The sequence below is a fragment of the Brachyhypopomus gauderio genome, unplaced genomic scaffold (genome assembly GCF_052324685.1).
Source record: "Brachyhypopomus gauderio isolate BG-103 unplaced genomic scaffold, BGAUD_0.2 sc298, whole genome shotgun sequence".
NCBI lineage: Eukaryota > Metazoa > Chordata > Actinopteri > Gymnotiformes > Hypopomidae > Brachyhypopomus > Brachyhypopomus gauderio.
In genome coordinates, this window is record NW_027507119.1 from 95,663 (window position 1) to 110,446 (window position 14,784).

General features: G+C 41.0%; 1 long non-coding RNA gene across 1 annotated transcript; it reads right to left on the reverse strand.

The window, feature by feature from the left end:
• Positions 1–12,224: 12,224 nt before the first annotated feature.
• LOC143504546 (uncharacterized) lies at positions 12,225–13,077 on the reverse strand. Its single transcript, XR_013127577.1, has 3 exons — positions 12,954–13,077; positions 12,635–12,802; positions 12,225–12,493 (listed from the first exon to the last, which is right to left on the reverse strand). It is a non-coding gene; the product is annotated as an uncharacterized LOC143504546 (long non-coding RNA).
• Between the last annotated feature and the right edge of the window lie 1,707 nt (positions 13,078–14,784).

Here is a 14,784-nt window from a genome sequence, read left to right on the forward strand (position 1 = left end):
AAAAGCGTTTGAGTGTGTCTTTGAGCTGATTAATTATTTCTTTTTTTCCATATAGTACTGTACTGCCACCTAGTGTTCATGCTCGTATCTCGAGCGTGCACTCGGGTGTCGAACAGAAATTTTGCTCGTCTCGGTGCTCGTATCTTGGATCGCTCGTATATAGAGCAGCTCGTATCTCGAGGTACCACTGTAATAATAATCTTTATTTGTATAGCACCTTTCATACATACATGCAACTCAAAGTGCTAAAAACTACTGAAAATAAGGTAAAAAAAAATTACTTGTCTCTCCCCCTCATTTCTAACCACATTTTAGGCTGTTATAGTTTGGTGATTGTGTAAGGCACCTCTTCCTGTACTATTTACTGTATTTATAGACATTGAGGGCTTTTGAGGGGACGGTGTGGATGAACACTGACCAGTGGCTGACCATGAACACTGAACACTGACCCTCTTTTCTCGCCTCCTCTTTTCGCTGTATGGCCCACCTAACCCCAATTATTTTTATTACTACTGTACTGTAATTTTACAGAATTGTTTGTCTTTTGATTCTTACATAAAAATAAAAGTTGTCCTCCAAAGATTAGTGTTAATGAAAAAGTAGTTTTTTGAAACAGGTCTAGTGAGCCAAACGCCCCCACCTGTCCCTGTAGTAAATAGTTGTACATAATAAAAAAAATGTAATATCAAATCAAATCCAATGAAATATATTTTGGTTTTCCACAACACATGTTGTCACAAAGCAGCTTTACAGGATTTACAAGTTTTAAATATGTTGTTATATGTTTATTATGTGTGTATAGTTGTACTTGTAGTGAAGAGCACTGTTTGATAATAATAAAAAATGAATCAAATCCTCTTGGGGCGGACATTTAATCCTTTATAAGGTAAAGATACATTGATAATTCAATTGAATAAAAAATATACTATTAGTTTATATTAATAATCAAATGAAGGAAATGATAATATATGAAAGATTTGACTTGACTCTCAGCCGACAATTAGCTGGATGCAAACGTTATATAGGAAATCCCATAGGAATGCTATCGGAATTAGCATTATCATGGACGGTGCAAATTGGCTTTCTAAAACAGCAAAGAGCGAGCAGGCTGTTTGTCTAATGTAAAGCATTAGTAGTAATGAAGAAAAGGTTTTCCTGTAGCGTTGGCTTGGTTCGGGCCAGTCCCCCCTCAACCGATGCATACCGGCTTATTAGCCAGGATCAGGAAGGTCACAGTGGGGTTTGAACCCTGCACTGAGTGGCCTGTCGCCCTAACACCTTATCCACTGACCTACAGGACAACCAATTATGCTTAAAACAAAAAAAACATTTGAAGACATCAAATCCTCTTGGGGTGGACATTTAAATCCTTTATAAGGTAAAGATACATTGATAATTAAATTTAATAAAAAATATACTATTCGTTTCATTAATAATCAAATGAAGGAAATGATAATATATCAAAGATATGACTTCACTCTCGGCCGACAATTAGCTCCATGCTAATGTTATATTGGGAAATCCCATACCAATGCTACCGGAAATTAGCATTATCATGGCGGTGCTAATTGGCTTTCTAAAACACCAAGTACAACATCTTTCAATAAGGTCGCTTTTTATTTATACCATTAGTTTCATTAATAATCAAATGAAAGAAATTATAATATATCAAAGATTTGACTTCACTCTCGGCCGACAATTAGCTCCATGCTAATGTTATATTGGAAATCCCATACGAATGGTACCGGAAATTAGCATTATCATGGCGGTGCTAATTGGCTTCACCAAGTACTCTCTCTGTCTCTCTCTCTCTCTATCTATCTATCTATCTATCTATCTATCTATTTATCTATCTATCTATCTATCTATCTATCTATCTATCTGCTAAATAATTGGGGGAAAAAATTGTTTGAATCTATTCTAGACAGAAAATACCCAATAAAGCCAATGAGAGTATCAACAAATACATGTGCTATATTAATTTACAGAGATATTAGTAGCGGTAGTATTAGACTTTCTGGGTGCACCACAGAGCTGCTGCCTCATTCTTGCTCTGTTAATTAACATAATAAAGGGTGATGTTTGTGTCCTGCTGATTGCCGGCAAGACAGAGGGGAAGGAGGGTGGGTGATGTCCTGACGATTAGGATACAGAAATATCTGTATTTCTCTTTCTTTAATTCCCAGGAGAGTCTGGGAACCCGACGGCGTTCAAGGCCATCATCGCGTGGTCGACGTGGCTGACGGTCCGGTGGAGCTGCGTCACCAGGCTTTTGTGACATAGCAGAGGGTGGACGGGCATCGTTGCTCTCCGGGACAAACTGCCAGAGAGCGACAAAGGCGGGGCTTTCTGCCCGCCATGTCACAGACACCGACTGGTGAAGGGACGGTTCAAAAGCAGCCATTCGTAGACCTCTGTTGTCGCTGGGACACAGAGTCTGAAGCGGTAGGCAAACCTTCAGTAATCCAGTAGCTTCAGGATTTTCTAGGTTGGCTTGTACAGTGACAATAGTTCTCTAGCCCATGATACACTGGATGTTGTTTTTGCCATTCTGGAGTATGGCAAGGATTAAAACACTAGACCAAATGCAGTCAATCACTTCATGATCCTCCATGAGAAATACAGGAAATAGTCAAAAACAAGAGAAAGAGACAACACAACAGAGGAAGAGAAAGGAACTGCAATGAGTGATTGACTGCATTTGGTTCTAGTAAGTGTTTTAATCCTTGCCATACTCCAGAATGGCGATACACCTGGCGATTAGTAGGAAGTTGACAGCCAACTGATGCTGGAGCTGGGCTGCCCAATGAGATACACATGGACTGGAACACCTTGTGGCAGGAGATTTTCTCCACCTTTCTTCTCTTCTCTGTTGGTTCGTCCTGTTCACTTGTATCGCTGACCACTTTCCCGCTGTGCAGATGTCTTACAGATGTCCCACGATCTCAGCAGTTCACAATCTTAAATAAGATATAAAGCTTAGTTGGTTCAAACCTATTTCTCAATGTAATGTGTGATCATTGTGATATATGTACAATAGAGTAACATTTTTGAGATAGTCATGTACAGTGTTGCGATAACGGCGTCATTTTGTCAGTAACGGGATAATATAATTAATACTTTTCCTGTCGTTACAACGCCGTTGACGTTACTGGTCATTAAAAGCGGTGCGTTACTATATATTGATATACTAACAGTAATCGCGAGCGGACCACTGCCCAGGCTAGTGAGGAGTAAACAGATCTCGATAGGTCACAGTCCTCGGTGGTAACACCTGGTTTAACTTAACAAGGCTAAGGCAGCGTTATGGTAGCCAATCCGAGCCAGTGTCTTTTACACGCGCGCCAAAGCACACCAGTGACACGACAAAAACGGAGGAAGGAGACAGAAATAGCGAGGTCAGAAGCAAGCCGAAGAAAAATTATCATTTTTCAAGGTGGCGATATAAACATTATTTAAGAAAATACTTGAAGTTCCTGAATGTTTACCAGACTGGGTATTTGATTTATTTAAGAATAGAGGTTTTTATTCTTAAGTTTACTTCTGTTCTGAACAATCCAGTTGTTTCAGGTTGAGAGAATTTTAATTTAATTTGATAGATGTCAATGTAAATATGTAAATAGATGTAGTTTGGCCTTTGAATAATCTGTTACATATTTACCACATCACATTATCTTTCTTCTCCGAGGTTCACTTGGGGAGTAACACTGCAGTTGGAGCCTACAATTCCAGTATCATCGCTCCGACATGGAATGAAAACTGGCGTTCATCATAAGACATTTACATTGACAATATCAGCACCCAGAACTTTCATTCTAGTTACCTTATACTTAGCCTGATTGTGTGATTTATTTGTAACTTGTGTATTAGTCTGTATAATTTGTTTTTGTGTAATTTGGTGTGTTAACGGGCCGCCCAATGGACGATGGGGTTCCCTTTTGAGTCTTGGTCCTCCCAAGGTATTCTTCCTATTCCCCACCATCTAGGGAGTTTTTTCCTTGCCACTGTCGCCTTTGGGCTTGCTCATAAGGGATTTGGACCCATAGTATTGTTAACTTTTGTAAATACTGTAAAAGCGCTTTGTGACAACATATGTTGTGAAAAGCGCTATACAAATATATTTGATATTTGATTTAAATGCACTTTATATAGTGTAACTGTTTACTTTTGCTTTTTATTATTATTATTATTTACAAGATTTGGGGTTTTAAAGGATTTTATCCTGCACTGGTCTGTTGATGTGCAATAAATACTCATTTCAACTGACTGTGAGTACTGCTTTTTCAAAAAATCCTTATTCATTGGCATAAACTTTTTTTTAACTGTAATGCAAATAGTTACTTTCCCTGGTAACGAGTTACTTGTATTATAGAGTAATTCAGTTACTAACTCAGTTACGTTTTTGAACAAGTAGTGAGTAACTATAACTAATTACTTTTTTTAAAGTAACGTTTCCCAACACTGGTCATGTATCATACGATGTCATCCTTTCCAAGCATCAAAAATATGTATGTTTTTGCAATTAAATATAGTTGAAATGTACATAGTGTCTATGTGTTTTATACCAGATAAATGAAAATGTTATTACCTATCGTTTGGGTACCAAATTTCAAAGCCATAGCATCAATCTCTGGGAATGTAGTTTTAACACTAGGAGTCCCAGCATTTTCATTCCACACTTTTTCCACCTGGTCTCCACCAGGGGGCAGTTCTGGGGATATTTGCATTCCATTAGGCCACCCTTTGTTATGTACATGCAGCCACTTATAGGTAGACGGGTGAGGGGGGGGGGGTGATGGTGTGAACCATCAGTTCATTGTTCTGCTGGATGTGTTTAAAATTTAAAAAACGCTATTGGCTGCTAGAACGCGCTAAATGACGTCATCTCCGCACATACAGGTATGTTTGTGTTTTTGAACCTAAGGTTGTGGGGGAGGGTGAAAAAGAAAAGCGTTTTGAGTGTGTCTTTGAGCTGATTAATTATTTCTTTTTTTCCATATAGTACTGTACTGCCACCTAGTGGTTCATGCTCGTATCTCGAGCGTGCACTCGGGTGTCGAACAGAAATTTTGCTCGTCTCGGTGCTCGTATCTTGGATCGCTCGTATATAGAGCAGCTCGTATCTCGAGGTACCACTGTAATAATAATCTTTATTTGTATAGCACCTTTCATACATACATGCAACTCAAAGTGCTAAAAACTACTGAAAATAAGGTAAAAAAAAAATTACTTGTCTCTCCCCCTCATTTCTAACCACATTTTAGGCTGTTATAGTTGGTGATTGTGTAAGGCACCTCTTCCTGTACTATTTACTGTATTTTAGACATTGAGGGCTTTTGAGGGGACGGTGTGGATGAACACTGACCAGTGGCCTGACCATGAACCAGGGTTCCCACGGGTCCTTGAAATCCTTGAAAGTTTGTGAATCTGAAAAAATAAGTTCAAGGCCCTGGAAAGTTTTTGAAAACAGGCATAAAAGACAGCCGTCCTTGACGGTCCTTGATCTCATTATATGGCTTTGCTCCTCTGTTTTATGTATGTACTGTATGTGTATATGCATATGTGTATTATTGTTATTATTATTATTATTTGTCTACTGTCAACATGTCATTATTTTGCACAGGGCTTATGCTGACTTTTACTTGGCAAAGTTTGGTCATTCTCCTGTAGAGAAATTTGTTTGTTTGTTCAGCACCGAAAGCAAGTGTTTCCTGTAGGTAGTTGTTGATCCTTCAACAACTATAGCCATTTTACGTGAATGTCGTCATCTCAGATGTGCATCGCTAAATTGCCAGTCATGTTGAGTGTGAGTGAAGTTTTCGTAGAATCAGCGCTTAATGTCATGCACAAAAAATTTCAGGATGCATGGCTTGAAATGACATTCAGTCTTTTGAATTTGCGTTGTATTAACATCGTTTTTTGATAACATATTCAGGGGTAAGAGTAGGTAAATGCTGGCAGGTGCAGTCCTTGAATTTGAGGAAGTTGGTCCTGGAAAGTCATTGAAAGGTCCTTGAATTTTATGTTAACCAAGGTGTGGGAACCCTGTACCTTTAACCTGCACTTGTGATTCTCATGTGTCCACCCCACCTTCTCCCCCTCCTGTTCACTTTTTGTTACCCCCCACCCCACACAGAGGGCAGTCAGCAAAAAGGCCAAATGCTTCCTGGGCCACATGGTTGCCCGGAAGAACAAGAAGATGGCCTTCCGACAAAAGTCCAAGACCTGCCACAACCTCACAGTGCTCTGAGAGAGCCGGACTCTGTCGGCCTCCTCCTAGGCTGCTAAGACCACAAGCTGTGTTTTCAACACTAACCCCACGGACTAGACAACTGAACAGGCATATATTTGTATATTTTAAATTGTAAAAACAGAACATGAGGGATTATGGGAGCCTAAACTGATGATGAAAAGTCGATGTTGACAGACTTGCATGTGTGACGGGCAGGGTGAGTGAAACAAAAAGGAAACGATCACGCCAAGTCTTAGGGAAAATGTATGGTTTAATAGAATAAGTGCGTAAACCAAAAACCCGTGACTTGTTCAAAATTAAGGGTATAATAACCAGCGGTCAACTGGTACAAAGACAAGACATACATAGACAAACAAACGACCCTCAGGTGAGACGGATCGCGGGCTCCGCCCACCTGAGGGACAAACACCACAACAACAACAAAAACACGACTGTGAGACGGATCACGGGCTCCGCCCACCTGAGGGACAAACACCACAACAACAACAAAAACACGACTGTGAGACGGATCACGGGCTCCGCCAACTTGAGGGACAAACACCACAACAACAACAACAACAAGACTGTGAGACGGATCGCGGGCTCCGCCCACCTGAGGGACAAACACCACAACAACAACAACAACATGAAGACACAGGAACAGGCTAGAGGTGAGTTGCAAGATCTCCTGACAGGACTCGTTGAGAGTTCCTTTCAAAGTTCCTTCTGCAAAAAAAAAGATTTTTTTTCACACGCCCCTTATTAAATATTAAATGGTAATAACAGGTTAATATTTTTCAGCTGATTTCTGTAAATGTAAGAGTCTCTCTTATTTATATTACTAGCTATTGAACAGGTTGATGTCAGTAAATTAGCAAACGTGTAATCAGCATAGGATTCTGTATGAATGTCTCTTGGTCACCTACATGCAGGGTGCAAGAGACCTCAGTCTTGTCCAAGGAGCCTGTGGAGGGTTCCTGACAGATGTCGAGAACACATATTTCATAGTTCCTTCTGCAAAACAATTTTTTTTCAAGAAGCCCTTATTAAATATTGTGTGGTAATAACAGGTGAATATTTTTCAGCTGATCTGTGTTAATGTAAACTTCAGTAAATTAGCAAATGTGTTTATTGTATGAATGTTTCTTGATCACCTAGAGGTGGAAGATGAGAAGAAAAGTCCAGAACAGGTGTTTCTGCAACAACAAAATTTTTTTTTTCAACATACTCTAATTTTACATGAGAATGTCAGATGAATGTTTTTAATTTGAGCATGTTTTTATGCTTGTTTTTCTGGTATTGACATTAATAGGGGTTTTTACCAGGGTGATGTGATCAGTATCACAGTACAGCCCCTGACCCATAATAATAATAATAATAATAATAATAATTTCCACTTATATAGCGCCTTTCAAAGTACCCAAGGATGCTTTACAGAGAAATACAAAAAAGAACAAAGACAAGAACAAAACAGACAAAAATAACAACAAAAATAGAAAGAAAAGAGAAATCCTATAGAACAGACCTATTTTCTGTTTCTTTTTCTCTTATTTTTCACTTAATGGCTCTAGCAATAAACTCCAAAGTTACGTATCGCTACCTAGGAGTAACTGTGTTTGTTTCCTGTGAATTCTGATTATTGCAATTTATTAATGATTTTCAAAAGGAAAAGACTTCCAGTACTGCTACAAGCATAAAGATTACACAGTGAATAAACCATTTACATGAATCGTACTGATGCTGATGTGTTAATGAAAACTTCTATGGTATTGATATTAATAAGTATTGAACAAGTTGATGTCAGTAAATAAGCAAATGTGTTTTCAGTATGGGATTTTGTATGAATGTCTCTTGATCACCTAGAGGTGGAAGGTCAGAAGAATAGTCCTGGAGAAAGTGGAAGAGATCATCGATCATCTTATCCAGATCATCGGTCACAGGAGCTTCTGCAACAACAAAAAAAAATTTCTTCAACATACACTAATCAATTTTACATGAGAATGTCAGATGAATGTTTTTCAGTTGAGCTGTGTTGATGCTTGTTTTTCTGGTATTGACATTAATAGAGGTTTTACCAGGGTGATGTGATCAGTATCACAGTACAGCCCCTGACCCATAATAATGAACTCCAAAGTTACTTAACGCTACTAGGAGTAACATGTAACTGTGTTTGTTTCCTGTGAATTCTAATTATTGCAATTTATTAATGATTTTCTAAAGGGAAAGACTTTCAGTACTGCTACAAGCATAAAGATACACAGTGAATAAACCATTTACATGAACCTTACTGATACTGAGCTTTACTGAACTGTGTTCAAAGAAAAATACCTTAAATAAGTCCCTATACATGCCACAAAATAAGTTGTTAACAATGTACTCATTCACTCACTCAAGGGAATGATGTTTTCTGTCTCCTCTTTTGCTTTTCTTTTAGCTTTTAGTTTGATTTCTCTTCTGGACTCCTTGTTCATGTCTGTGTCTGTTGACTCGTCCTGGATTCCCCCTGCACACCAACACCAGAGACACTTCATTTTGGCAAACATGGTCAGTTGCGTCACACTACACAATCTGATCTGAAATTATAGTGTACATGGAATGATCCTCATATGTGTCATTATTAATGACATCAGGGCAGTGTAAGAAGTGTTATGTTCCACATTCTAATCCAATTCAATCCAATTCAATGGCGCTTTATTGGCATGACAAATATGTACATTTGTATTGCCAAAGCATAAGGTACATACAATGGTAAAAATATAATAAAATAACATTGTAAAGTAGAATAATAATAAAGTAAAATAATGGCTATATTGTCATTACAATTACATTATCCACCACTGCTTCCATAACAGTTTATAATAATAGTTATGATAATAATTGTGACGGGCGGGGGTGAGCAACTAAAAGGAAGCGATCACGCCAAGTCTCAGGGAAAACTGATGGTTTAATAGAAAGTGTGCAAACCTAAAACCCGTGCAATATCTCCAAATTAAGGATATAATGAGCAGCGGTCAACTGGTACAAAGACAAGACATATATAGGCAAACAAACGACCCTCAGGTGAGACGGATCACGGGCTCTGCATACCTGAGGGACGCACATGACGTCACCAAACAACAACAACAACAACAACAGCCGCTGTGGACAGAGGCGGCCGGTAGTGGGCCGCCTCACCGTGACAGACCCCCCCCACCAAGCCGCACTCCCCTCCACTGGGTGTGTGGCACACAGCGGCCTGCACACAAAACACGAAGGGGCAGGAAGGCAGGGACAGGCATGGACACCTCCTGAGTCCGGGAGCTGAAACACAAAAACACTCATTACTCAGCTCGCCTCCCCGGCGGGACCCTGGACCGACCGGGCCGTTAACACAAAACCACGCCCCAGTCGGTCACAGGGCCCTCACGCCCTAACCGGCCTTCAGCCGGTGAGCCCCACAGGTGTGAGGACGAGGGGCTACAGCTCCTCTCTTGTCCCTCGTGTATGTGTGTGTGTGTGCAGGCTACCTCTCCAAGGCGTGGCTACTTCACCTCCTGGACCTACCTCCTCCCAGAGCTGACCCCTGCCTTCTGCTAGGGGTCACCCCAGCCTCCTGGGAAGCCAACCCCTCCCGGGGCCTCTCCTCGCAAGGTGGACGCCCAGAGCACCCCCAACGCGGGCTAGGGAGCAGCCCCAAGGGCCTCCTGGTCACCCGGGCAGGAGGGAGGATCTCCCTCCTCAGCAGGAGCTTTTCAGACCGGAGCCCCATGGTCCCCAAACATCCGGGGGCCCCAGCCCTCTAGGGAGGGGCTCTTCATGACCGGGCTCCGGTCACCCCACAACACAAGAGGGCTCCTGCCAGGTGGAGACCCCCACAAGGTCCAGGAACACCGCCAAGGAGAAGCACCTGCACAGAGAACAGCACGCGCACACACACACACACACACACACACACACACACCACAAACGCGCCCTACCCTATTCAGGGCCTCCTCAGGAGCGACGCCCTCCATGCCACACCCCATGGCACGGGGACCACAGCCGGTCCCCCCCAAACACACATTCACGGGGAGGAGCATGCGTGGAATTACACGCAAACAGTTGACAACACGCTAGGACACAACACACATGCAAAGACTAGACAAGCAAACAAAAACGGTGCACAAACAGACAGACGGGACCTACACATGCGCACTCGACATAAACACACAGTGACGCGCGCCGCTCAGAGTCGCAGGTCGCTCCCCACATTTAACACAAGACACACGGGGAGCGAGGCGACAGTGACGAGCGGCGACCGCGTCACACACAAAACATGTAACATTAAACATAACGAGCACGCACACTGATCCACACATTCGTCGACATGAACACACGTTTTAAACCAACACAAAACATGAAGAGCCTTTCCAGGGAAGACGCCCTGGTCCTCGCCGCTACACAAACACAGACACGGCGGAGCTCTTCAAACAAACTAACAAACAACAGACAGGAAGAGTTTTCCCAGGGCAGACAGCCCTGGTCCACGCCGTGCCACAAACACAACACAAAAGCAAGGCGGAACTCTTCACAAAACACCACGCAGACAAACACTTACCACGAGACATGACCACGAACGAAGGAGAAAGAAAAAGAGACTCGGCGGCTTCCGAAGGGTGGCTGGTCATTCTGTGACGGGCGGGGGGTGAGCAACTAAAAGGAAGCGATCACACCAAGTCTCAGGGAAAAAGGATGGTTTAATAGAAAGTGTGCAAACCTAAAACCCGGTGCAATATCCCCAAATTAAGGATATAATGACCAGCGGTCATCTGGTACAAAGACAAGACATATATAGCAAACAAACGACCCTCAGGTGAGACGGATCACGGGCTCTGCCCACCTGAGGGACGCACATGACGTCACCAAACAACAGCAACAACAACAGCCGCTGTGGACAGAGGCGGCCGGTAGAGGGCCCCGCCTCACCGTGACAATAATAGTAGTAAAAGTATTAATAGTAACCATAATAATAATACACCACTGCTTCCATAACTGACATTTATAATTATAGTTATGATAATAATAGTAGTACTCTACAAAACTACAACAAAATCTACAAACTACAACAGAATGTGATTTGTGAATTTAGCAGTATGTAATTGCAATGTGAAAAAAACACAGCTTCTTAATGCACTTTGCCTTTTATTTTAACATAATTTAAATTCTCTACATTCAAATAGTGCCTTCTTTGTAAAAAAAAAAAAACAAACAAAAAAACAACACAACCCTTTGACTGAAAATAGTGCAATAAAAGAACAAGGCATTCAGACTTGGAAATGTTGACATGAAACTAGTCACAACATAACAGTTCCGATAATGAAACAACAGGAACAATCCAGACAAACTTCAAGTCAAGTGGCTTTTTATTGTCATTACATCAGAGTGCAGGTACACAGTGTGACGAAATTTCGTTCCTCCGCAACCATGGTGTAACACAAATTGACAGTACAACAGACAACATAAAGTGCGGCAGGGTAGCAATTCAAGACTGTGCAAAATGTGCAGCATAGGGCAATCTCACAGCAAAACATTACAATAAATACAACAGGCCAGAGACAATTGAGACATGATGGTGTTAAAGAGCTGGTACAGTGCAATGTGGTCTAAGTGGTGTCTGAGATGAGTGATATACTGTATCATATGGAACATACATGAACACAGTGTTCTGAGGTAGTTAATAGGTCCTGTGGGAGAGCAGCAAACTATTTCTGGTGGGGGGTTCAGTGCAGTCTTTTTGTGCGTGTGTGGGGTCAGATCAGTGTTGGTGTGTGTCAGTTCTGTGTCTGGGAGTTGAGGAGCCTGACCTGCCTGGTGAACAAAGCTATTACAGAGTCTGGAGGTGGAGGCTCGGATGCTCCTGTATCTTTTGCCGGACGGCATCAGAGTGAAGAGACCGTGTTGATGGGTGGGTTGGGTCTTCACAATGCTGGTGACTTTGCGGATGCAGCGTGTGGTGTAGATGTCACTGATGGAGGGGAGAGAGACACCAATGATCTTCTCGGCTATCCTCACTATCCGCTGTAGGGGTCTTGGGCTCCGAGATGTTGCAGCTCCTGAACCAGACGGTAATGCAGGCGCTCAGGATGCTCTCTACAGTCCCTCTGTAGAACATGGTGAGGATGGGAGGTGGAAGGTGTGCTTTCCTCAGTCTACAGGAAGTAGAGACGCTGCTGGGCTTTGTTATGGAGCTTGTGTTGAGGGACAGGTGAGGTGCGTGAATAACAGCAATTCAGACTTTCTACCCTGTAAGAGAGAGAGAGAAAAGTTGTGAGGGAAAAAGAATTAAAGCAATGAGACAAGCTGGTGTCTTTGTGTGTGTGTGTGTGTGTGTGTGTGTGTGTGTGTGTGTGTGTGTGTGTGTGCAATGGGACTGAATAATCTCACCATTTTAAATGAAGTCCCAGTGAAAGTCCATCAGTCTTCTCAGCAGAGTGGATACATGTGGGTTGACTGTTGTCATCTTTTTGCTGGTGGCTTTGCCAGTTTTTTTTGGACAAGTCTTTGCCCCGTCCAGCCTTGGTGCCTCACTCAGGGTTTATACCAATGAAGCGCCTGAAAAATAATAGTGTCTCTTCAGACAGTGTAAAACTCAATTTGTGTAACTCACTTACATTAACAACACAACAAAAAGCAGAAAATGTTTTGTTCACAATAGTATACCATTAAAGAGATAAGAACACATGTTTTAGTGAAAATACCTAACCTTTGGATGAATTCAAGAGTGCATGAGGCCTCTTCTTGGTATTCGAGATTGAAGATGTAGAAGATAGAAAATAAGGCAGCAAGCCCTGTCAAGAAGGTGGGTTGCATCCCCTCACATATTACATTGGCCCTCAAGGCTGACCATCCAGCGCTGAATACAGTGTCCTGCTGTTCCACCTGAAACATGACAAAAAAATTCCTGTCAAATTCTTTTGAAATACAGCAAATTACAACCTTGTGTGTGAACCCTTGATAAATTGACACATGACATACATACACACACACAACACACACATGTGTAGAGTGTATTTTTTCAATGGAAACTTAGATCTGCATGAAGAACTAGTCCTGTGGTGTTCTCTGAGAAATGAGCCATCAGAAGCTGGGTGACATTTTCGAAAGGTCCTTTTGCAATTAGGGATACAACACTGCAGTTTTAAATTGTGCATATTTCTGTGAATTTTCACGTGTCTCACATAGGCAACTGAGCAGTTACACTGATATGCACATATCTGACAAGAAAACATAATTGCAAACTTGACTGTTATGATTCAATAAATGTACTTACTAAAATAAATGAAAGTACTTAATGTGATCAGTAGCGCAGCATCAAATACTCTTGAGTACCTGTAATGTCAAAGAAATATGTCACACTCACCAAACATTGAATAGGTCAAATAATACTGCTATGGGCTGCCATAGATTCATTAATTAATGGCAAACATGGTAACACCAATGGTAATTTATATTAAACCACAATAGAAAAAACAGTCTTACACTGACTAAAAAAATAGTGAGTTACAGTAAAGGAAATCTTCTTCAGCACTCAATTTCTGAACTAAAATTTAAAATCTGGAATACCAACCCAATAATCAGCAGGAAAAGAAGTCTAATGTTTATGTTGTGCGGTGTATTTACATCAATAAGCATCATTACACTTCACAAATTCACTAATAAAATTATGTTTTTTTTCTGTTTGCAGACACTAGAAAAAGACCTGCAGTCCAGAAGATTGAGGTCCAATAGAATGTTCCTGCTTGAAAACCCACTTTTGACCTGAAAATGAAAAGGCTCAGAGATGGAAACATTTCTGTCTTTGAAGAAAACCAGGTAAATATTTGTATTAAAACATGGGTAAAGTCCAAAGACATGTTTAGATATTAGCCTGACATATTGTTTTTCTTTGTCCTGGTCTTGGATACTTTGGATACCTGTCTTGCACATAGTTTACCCGGCTACAAGTACACCTACTTATCAACAAGCCCTTTAAAACACTTGAAGGTCCATGTTTTAAACCAGGAACATGTTCATGGACCAAGGTGTAAAATAGTGAGCTAATTAAATACTCTTATTATACGCTATTATAATACACTATTTTGTCATTTTAGTAGAGCTTACCTTTTTTTAAGAGCTCCAGCAATTTAATTACTGAATATTGTGCTTATTTTCATATTTTTTTTAGACTGAAGCCATCATTGAGAAGACTTTTGCAGTCCTAAAATATGACCGATCAAGTTTAAAAAGAACATCCTTCGTTTCAGAGGTCATGACACCAGAGGTAAGAACTTTTTATATATTTATTAAAACATCTTTTATTTTTATTACATTAAATCTGAACAATCTGCTGTTTTTTTCTGATTATTTTTTGACGCCAGCGATCCTACGGGGCAATAAATAAGGGGCTCCGTCTCATCTCTGATCATAACCGAACCGCACTGTAGAAGAGAAACGAAAGGAGCTATACCAAACGGATTTTTCTTGACCATTGGAGTTCAGACGTTGGAAAGAAGACATTGGGACAAATATACATCTAAGTTTATATATTTTAAATA